Source organism: Vigna angularis, chromosome 4 (genome assembly GCF_016808095.1).
Source record: "Vigna angularis cultivar LongXiaoDou No.4 chromosome 4, ASM1680809v1, whole genome shotgun sequence".
In the NCBI taxonomy this organism is placed as follows: domain Eukaryota; kingdom Viridiplantae; phylum Streptophyta; class Magnoliopsida; order Fabales; family Fabaceae; genus Vigna; species Vigna angularis.
The window spans coordinates 41,924,767-41,934,390 of NC_068973.1; the positions used below are offsets into that span (position 1 = coordinate 41,924,767).

General features: G+C 28.0%; 1 long non-coding RNA gene across 3 annotated transcripts; it reads left to right on the plus strand.

The window, feature by feature from the left end:
• The first annotated feature begins 3,047 nt into the window (after nt 1–3,047).
• LOC108331070 (uncharacterized) lies at nt 3,048–9,128 on the plus strand. 3 transcript variants are annotated; one of them, XR_008248618.1, is made up of 5 exons: nt 3,048–3,236; nt 3,381–3,453; nt 7,254–7,354; nt 7,467–7,576; nt 8,832–9,010. It is a non-coding gene; the product is annotated as an uncharacterized LOC108331070 (long non-coding RNA). The 3 variants fall into 3 exon arrangements; XR_008248619.1 differs by lacking the exons at nt 3,048–3,236; nt 3,381–3,453 and adding an exon at nt 6,109–6,831 and having other exon boundaries at nt 8,832–8,930; nt 9,009–9,128; XR_001832345.2 differs by lacking the exons at nt 3,048–3,236; nt 3,381–3,453 and adding an exon at nt 6,111–6,831.
• Nucleotides 9,129–9,624: the final 496 nt, after the last annotated feature.

Here is a 9,624-nt window from a genome sequence, read left to right on the forward strand (position 1 = left end):
TAAATACTAATGTGGTATTATTTTCGTTAAAATTATTCGATTCAGTTTTAAATTCTTTTTGTTGTTTGATGTGGTCTTAACTTTTCTTAATTTTTCTCAATTTAATTTTTTTGGTTAACATTGTTTAAATAATTAACTAATATGTGTCATGATTTTTATGTTTTGTTTAAATTTTTTTTTCATTTTTCTTAATTTAAAAAAATTACATGTTCAAGATCATATCACGTGGTAGTAACAAAGTCATACTGTGTTTTATATTTAATTTGAACTTAATATTTGTTAATTTTAATCAATTTAATTCTGTTCTTTTTAAATGAATCAATTTTTCTTCTATAGAAACCAAATTTAATTTTTATATGAATATTATATTGATATTTTTATTAAAACTCATATTTTATTAAATATTTCTAACTTAGGTTTAGAGTTAATTTAAAATTAAAATGAAAATTTTAAAAAATATTAACACTATTAATTTAAAATTTTAAGAGGTTAAATATCACATCAACTATTAAACAAAAATGTCATACAACATTATATTAATGGATTATAAAATAAAATTGCCAAATTTAAATTACTTTATTTATTTTTGTAAAAATAACTTTTTTATCACAATAATAATTACAATAATTTCTTTTAACATTGTAAGATATATTAATTTTAATTTTAATTTTTCTTTTATTTAATATTTTATGTGAATTTTAAGCTCTTAAAGTTTTAAACCAACTAATCTTTTCCTTAAAAATTTTGTTCTAATTTTATACCAATTATAACCCTAAATAAAAAATATTTAACAAAAATATGAATTTTATTAAATATAATATTTGTATAAAAAACAAATTTGGTTTCAATTTAGGTAGAAATAAATTAATCTATTTTAAAAATAAATTAGAACTAAATAAACAAAATTAACAAATATAAAACTTAATTCGAATACAAATATTGACATGTGACACTCCTACTATCACATGCATCCTATAAATAAGGTGTTTAAGGTGCATCACATGCCATCCCAATTATATAAGGTGCATTCCATGTCATGTTGTTCCAATTATATATTTCACTGTTCTCCTAAACACTTTCTAAAAATCAAACTAGTACACCATTTTCAAATTCTTAATTGCACAAAAGTATATATATTATTCCAATAAAAGTATATTGAGGTAACATTTTTAGATTCATTTATAGCATTTGGGAGGTAACATTTTTAGATTCATTTATAGCATTTGAAATATTATTTGTTTTAAAATTGATTATTTTTATCACGATTTTATTTTTAAAAAGATACCTCAAAATATTAAAGGAATAATTAATTTTTAAATCGTAATCATTTTATTGAAGTCAGAATATTTAAATTTTTTAGCCTTCCACTATGTATTTGTTCTAATATTAGCAGTTTCACATCATTCGGGAATTTGAGATCAAATAATTTAAATATAAAACAATAAATAAAATTTTAATGAAAAGGTGGGGTTTTATGCAAAATTTTATAAATGTACATTAAATTATTCATAAATGTAGTGAAAGGGGTGAGTATGATTGTGTTTATAATTTAATCTCAACTGCATATTTAATTTAATGCTTATGACTCCAAATGGGAGACTCTTCAATTAATTTGAATGGGACTAGGTGAAAATCTATTTATATAATTTCTTTTTCTGATAACATTTTGATACAATAAATAAGAAAAAAAATTATAAATTAAAATTAGTATATAAATATCAATTAATTAATATAATTACTTTATATAATTTATCTAAAATATTTTAATTTTATTTACTTGAAATAAACTAATTTTAATTTCAAAGAGGTACTTTCTTTTATTCTGAAAACCAATTATCAAAATAATCAAATTACAAAAAAAAAAATAAGAAACTCAGTAAGTCATACTTAAGAAACATAACTTTCTTTTGAAGAAATCATATTTCACAAACACAATTTCAACTTTTTATTTATTTTTCTGCTAAAATCAGACTTAGTAAACACGATTTTAATAAGAAAAAACAAAGAAAGGTTGGGTTTAATAATCACATCTTCATTAAATTGGAATGAAAATTATATTTATCAAACACGATTTGATGTCAACAAATATATGAAAGAAAATATGTATGTGGAACACTACTTTTGTATTGTTTAAATATAAGGTTGAAGTTATGTTTCTGAAGTACAACTTGTTTAAGATGAAATTATGTTTCCTAAATACAATTTAAAAAATCTTATAACTTCTCTATAACTTTCATTGTGATCATTTTTTCAATAGGAAATATGCAACATGAAAATGAATAATGAAGTACATATATCAATCTAGATCTTATCTATTTATAACTAATTCTCAGTTGTTAATACTGTGTTTGGTTTTAACAAATAAACAGAAGAAATGAAAAAAAAAAAAACTAAATATTGATCAAAGTTGAAATAAATGATAAATGTAGAACGCATATTTTAAAAATTAATTAATGTGATTAACTTTATAAAAAAATTAAAAAATATACGAGAAATAATATACTAAAATTCACATATTATCCTTTTTTTTTTCTTCCTCTACCAAACCCATATAATACATGTAGCCAAATTGATGCTTGTCTCGAATAATATGTTAAAGTAATAGTAAATTAATTTGATGCAATGTAGCCTATAAAAGCTTGGTTCGATGCTTTACTTAATGTTATTAGATACCTTCTATATGTTAATCTAATCATAACAAACATATGTTTATATACTAAGTGATATGATAATTGGAGAGAGAAGCATAAAACTTATTCGCGTGTTTAGATTAGGCTACGATTGTTAAAAACAAAGGTTAAAAACTGGATTATTTTAAAAGATTTAATCAAAAATGAATTTTACTTATGAATAAAATATCTACGCTCAATTTAACAATAATTTATAACATCAGAATATATGCTTTAAATTAAAATATTAGTAGCAGTACTATGAACTATTTAAATACTTTAAATACCTAAAAAATAATCAAAAGTTAAGCTAACATTAACAACTTTCATTGTACAAATAAACGGTTATTTTATCATAATTTAAAGTTGTAAGCCTTATAAAAAATTGTGCTTCATAAGAACGTTTCTCCTTTTCTTTCAAGCATTCTCTCTTTTCTTCCTTGTCTTGCCACTCTCTCTATTCCAACTCCAAAATCTAACTGTTTGTTTCCCAAATTGAAGCTACTTAGACCTTCAGGACTCCAAGAGCTACGTTTCTACCGATTGATTTTCCGTTTTCTCCAACCAGTAAGAAAACCCCCTTTTCTCATATGCCCTAGGGTTGTAAGCATGCGATTGAACTGTTGCATGCAACCCATTTCGTTTTATTCCATAATCTAGCTTCTATTTGGTTCTAAGATTCGTTTTCCATCATCAATTGATGATTTATAGGTGATTATAACATTTTGGGAGTGCAAGCAAGTGGTCTAAGGTTCCTACTTGAGCTTGGTTGTCTACACTAGAGGTAAGGGAAGCTAGTTCTATTCTTGATTTTACTGTGTGGAGTGAATGCATGATAAAATTTGTAGTGGTATGTTGTGGAAGCATGAACTTGGTTCTAGTTAAACTTGAAATGCATGTATGGAAGTGTGTGTTATGTGAATTTGGTGATTGATGGCTATAAACTGTTTGGAATGACTTAGAATGATGGAATTGTATATGTTGGAACTGTTTTGGCATGAGAATTTTGTGGTAGTGCTGTTAGAAAGGAAATCAAGTGTCTTTAGGGTCAATTTTAGGCCATTTTAGAGGAAGTGAGGTAGTGATTTTGAGCAAATGAGGTCTGCAGCGTTATTGGACTGTTGGGACAGTTTTGTCCACTGTATTGTGACTTGTTTGAGTCACTAAATTGGTCAAAATTAGTGAAAAGAGGTAAGATCGGGTTTTGGGTCTCTAAGTTGGAAAAAATTGGTGTTTTAGAGTTAGAAAGGAAGTGTGGTGGTCAAATTTAGAGTTAGGCATTCTTGGTGATCCTAGTCAGTTTAGGTAACTTAGGTAGGTCATGTGTGACTTAGTAGGCATGTTTAAATGGTTAAAAACCAACTCCAAGTTGTAGAATTGAATTTAGATCTCTAGGTTGATAAAATTGAAGTTGTAGAACCTAAATCAATGCATAAACACTTTATAATAATGTTAGAAAGGATTATAATTGGTAAAAGGGAGTTAGAGTTGCTCAATTATGCAGAAAAATTTGCAGAATTTAGCTTCCTCTGCAGACAAAATTCGCATAGCGCACAGGGGGTGCGCTAAGCGAATTATGTGTGGCAGATTGAGTGTTTTTAGTGTTTTTGATGTTTGTGGGGTTCCGGATGTCCGTTTTGGACGTTCTTTAGGTCGTTCTGGGGGGTTTTAACCCTTCCGGAGCCATTGGTGATGGTCTCCAAGCTGTTTGAATTACTTAAGTATTGATAATTAAAAGTCCTAAAGAAATTTGTGTTAATAAGTGATGGTTTTGTGAAAGTATGTAATGTATGAGTTGTTTTTATGACATGGTTGATGTTGTATGATGGTGTATGGGTTTGGTATGATGGTGTTTGGTATTGATAATTAAAAGTCCTAAAGAAATTTGTGTTAATAAGTGATGGTTTTGTGAAAGTATGTAATGTATGAGTTGTTTTTATGACATGGTTGATGTTGTATGATGATGTATGGGTTTGGTATGAGACAATATAGTAAGAATGCACTTGAATGACTATGAAATTTTATGTTTGATGAATCAAAGTGGTTTGTGAGGTACATTATTGATCCAAGAGGAATATCATGTGATTTAAAGTGGTTGGATTGAATATGAAATTAAGATCTCTCGGTGGGATCAGTTAGTGTATTGAATGAATGTGAGAGGCTTTCATATGGGGGGTTATCCCTAACACTCCAACGGTCTTTCATTCTCACTTAGAGAGGATTGACGCGTGTGGTGGGAGTAGTGCGAGGTCCTAGGGTAGGCGCTATCACTGAAGGTCTATTATGCAGTAACGGACTAGCCTTGTGTATGGTTGGGTGGAACCCCTCGGCAATGGCTTTGCAAAGCAGTAGGGGCCATCACAAGTGCACAACCCGCCCCAACTCTACATACATTCTATGTTCGAACGTGTCTAGGAGTCTTAACATGATAGGATGCTTGCTTTAATGAGTTTTGTGAAATAAATATTTATGTTTATGATGACTTACATGTTTATGTGTGTATGGACATTCTTGGAAATGCTAGATTGAGTTGAAATTATCTGTATGTTTGTTTGAGACCTAGCTCACCCTTGCATTGTATGTGTTTGTCTTCTCCCTTGCGATGATCATTCAATCCTTTGGATGTGAGCAGTAGGTGATGATGTACCATTGGAGCAAGCTTTGGAGGTTGAAGAAAACCCAGTCCCTAGTACTTAGGCCTTCTACTAGCTCTTAGTTGATTAGCTTGTTATTTTGAAAAACTCCTAGCTTTTATTTTATATAGTTCGACACTTTTGGAAAACTTTTTAAGTCTCTTTAAAATTTCAATAGGCTTGTATTTTGAAGAACTTTGGAAACTTGTACTCAAGTTTGATTTCGTTTTAATTCCCTCTATCTTTTCGATGACTGTATACATATTTAAATACTATTATCTCTATCTCTCAACTGCTTTTACATATTATAATAGCTGAATCTTATTATATTATATGTGTATATGATATTTTGGGATGTCAAGGTACTAACTTAAAAGTTGTTTCATGGTTGTAGAATTTTATATTTTTTCTTAAATGGTAAATAACTTACTATTGTCTTGTGATTTTAGGTGATACAAAAGAATATTACGTATAAATTCAAAAGATAAGTTACAAAAAATTAAAATTAAGCATTGTAGTTATTAGTAAATAAGTTTTTTTATTATATCTTTTATACTGCTATAAAATTATTGATAGTGTTTAATAAATAGTGTTTTTTAAAAAAATACTATCTATTGATATACAGAACAATAGATAACGCTTATTTAAATAAAAAGATAACACTTATTTAAATAAATATGGTATTGTCATAAGAATAGATATTACTTTTATAAATAAATGTTATTTATTGTATTAAAATAGACAGCACTTTTTATCTACTGGATGTTTAAAAAAAATTAAAAAGAATTTGAGTTTGAGTACTTTTTTTCCCTTGAGCCCTTCTTGCGTTTTCGTAGAGTTTCTTTTCACTCTTTGTGGAGTTTCTTTTCACTCTGAAACAAATTTTCCCCCTCACCCTAAAGTTTAAATTTTCGCCACTTCGGTTTTCCGCCCCAGTTTCAGTTCCGAATTTTCGCCCAAGTTTCACTTCCGATTTTTGTTTTATTTTGTTGGGTTTAGCTTTTCTGCGTTTTGGAATAAAACGAGATTGGCCAGAAATCCTTTATCTGTTATTTCTTTTCAAATTCGCGAATACCATCTCTTACTCTCTTCTTTTTTCTTGCTATTCTTTCCTTTCATTCAAGAAAACCGCAAACCCTAAATCAAGGAAAAGGGAATTTTTGGGTGCGGCGAGGTAGAGAGTGAAATTAATGCTAGAAGGAAAAACGAAAAAGCGATTGAAATTAAAGGAGGATTCTAGGGTTCGAGAATTCCTATTTGGGGAGTGAGGAGTGGCTGGCGATAATAGGGAGGAGAGTTTCGGTTTTAAAAGTGGTGGCACGAGGTTAGGGAGAGGGAACCAGTGAGTATCGTGAGGTCAACCATTAGGGTTCTATTTGAGGTTCAGAAGGGGTTTTATTTAAGGACGGTGAGGAGTGAGTTGTGAGCACAGAAAGAGATTGCTTTAAGAAGTCAGAGGGAGAACTAGGTAGTGGAGAACGAGGAGTGCACAGTGACCTGAGAGTTAACGATGAAGAGAAATTAACCAGGTATGGAGAGCTAATTCCGTTATTTTTAAATTATTGTGGTCTGAATGTATGAGTTTAATGTGTTCCTGTTATGTAGTTTATGTGTTAATTGAGTTTCATTGCTTGAACAATTGGAAGTTAATAATACTTTGTAATTATGTTTTGTGGAATTACAACGTAAGAATGTGGTTGTTATTCTAGTTTATATATGACCATGCAATGTTTGAGTTTTATGAATTATGAGTTGGTATGTGGTATTGGATTTGAACTGTGAGTGCAGGGAGAGGATAGCCAGGTTATTAGTTATTCTGTTAAACTCCAGCGGGTTCTTTGATGCAGGGGAAATGTGTCTTCTTTGTGTTTGTGAGGGAGTGTGCTGGTTGTGGTGTGATTTGGTCCAATTTTCTGCATTTTTTGAAACTAGTATCTAAATTATATTTCAGAAAGTTATATATTGTTGATGCACGGCCAAGAAAAAATGCATTGGCTAATGGAGCCATGGGAGGTGGTTCAAAAATCATCATCAAACTATTTTCAATCCGAGGTTGTGATAGGCTTGAACTGACTAGTTGTGATTTCTTGTTTTATCCAGTTATAATTATAAATTTGACTTTACTTCCGAAGTACCTGAATTCTTATTTTGTATGACCACGTAGTCTTGTTGGGGATAGACAACATCCATGCGATGAGAGACAGATTTGTTCGGCTTCGAGAATACATGGACACTTATTTCAAAGCGTCATCAGATGGAATTTCCTCTTTCTTGGTTAGTCTGTGAATGTTTGAACATTTTATCTGTTGCAGCATTAGATGAATTGATTGGGCTATTAGAAAATAACCCGCTTTGGAGCTATTAGAATAAACTGTTTTTAAAATTTTTGCATTGATGAAAAGTTTAGATGTGAATCATGGTGCATGCACAAAAGTATTTTTATTATACCTCTACAAATCATCCAGTATGGTTAAACAATTTAAGAATTCATACTGATGGCATTTCTCATACCTTTCTACTGAACTGTTTTATGCATGGTTATTCATAAAAACAAGTGCGAAAAACTGAAAAAAGAAAAAAGAACTATTTTTTGTATTGGAGTTTGGATTTGATTTCAAAAATCAATCTAATCCAAAACAAACTTATAAATATGCTGATATTTATATTTATAAATTTATGAGATCACTTATATTTACATTTATTTTATAAAAGTATATAAACGTAATTATCATTTTTCGAGTTGTGAATTTAATAGTATAGATTTTAAAAGTTATACAACTATTAGCTTTATAATGACTTGCAGATTAGATACTTCTTGCTTTTAATTTTTTTATATTAATTGCATATCTTAGTAATTTTTTGAATATATACTTCAAAGAAAAATTAAAGTAAGGCTGAAATTTAAAAAGGATCCATTGCCAAATGCTTTTAATTCGAGTCCATTGAATGAGATTTAAATTTTAAACCAAACTATTTTCATGGTGAATTAATGATTATTAGGTCTAATGAATTTTCTTTTCCAAACTGATTTAATCTAATATTAAATATCCTCAGTTTATGATTGGCTAGGTTAATTTTGCTAAAAGTCAATTAACATAGTCTGTTTTTGATTAGTAGTGTTTGGTAAATTTTTTACTAAAGTAATTGATGAATTTTATTTGCAAACCAGCTCTTATTGATTAAAATTTTAGTAGTTTGTAATTTTTTATTTGCATAATTAAATATATTTTTTCTATCCTAAAATGATTGCAATTTTAGCTCTTAAAAGAATTTCAAATGCATTACGGTTTCTTGACATTAGCTCACGATTTCTTTGTTGTTATGGTATTGGTTAGTTAAATAACTTGTATTATTGTGAAACTGGTTGGAAGAGTATTTGTAATGAAAGCATGACTTACTATTAAGAGTTTAAATTTGTATATGGTATAGTTATTTGTTATCATCTACTGACTCTGTTTGTAATATACTAGAGTTTTGGTTCTTTTTTATGTTTAAATTATAAAGATGTTTTTTAATTTTGGTTTTCTAGTGTCCAAGACAACCCAACGACAATGATTGTGGGTATTACGTGTGTTAATATATGAAGGAAATTATCACATAATGTGAAAGAGGAACAATTCTACCTGATGTAAGTTATCTTTATTGTTATAATTAATTTGTAGTAAAATTTAATTAACTAATTTTATAATATTTTTCTTTTTTACAGTATTTTTCTAGTTACAAATGTCAATAATAGTGTGAAAGTCAAATCATTGAAATTAGGAAAAATTAGTGTTTACATGTGACTACTACATGCTTATTGATTATGTTATGGTGATGTACATGCTTATAAGTACTATAGAATATATATGTTATAGTTGTATATATTATCTTATAAAGCAATGTCTTGTTATGACACTTATTAGATAACTTAACAATATTAATGAACATTCTTTTTGAGACATTTGTAATATTTTTCTGAATATTTTATATTTTTCTCACTAATAGATAGTGTGGGTTTGTACATAATATAACAAATATTTTATTTTAAAATTATTTTTTTTTAAAAAAAAATTTAGACCAATAGATAGCGCTTATTTAAAAAAGCTTATCTATTAGTGGTTGACAATAGATAGTATGCATAAATAGTGTTTAAAAAACGTTATTTATATGATAAAAAAAACGTTATCTATGCAATTTTTTATAGCAGTGTTAGGATTAAATATATTTTTTATTCTTTAACTTTAAATGAAATTTAAAACTAATATCTCTTTCAAATTTTGACTTAATTTAGTTATTTAATTTTAGAAATTTTAATTTTAGAAATGTATCAATTTAATTTT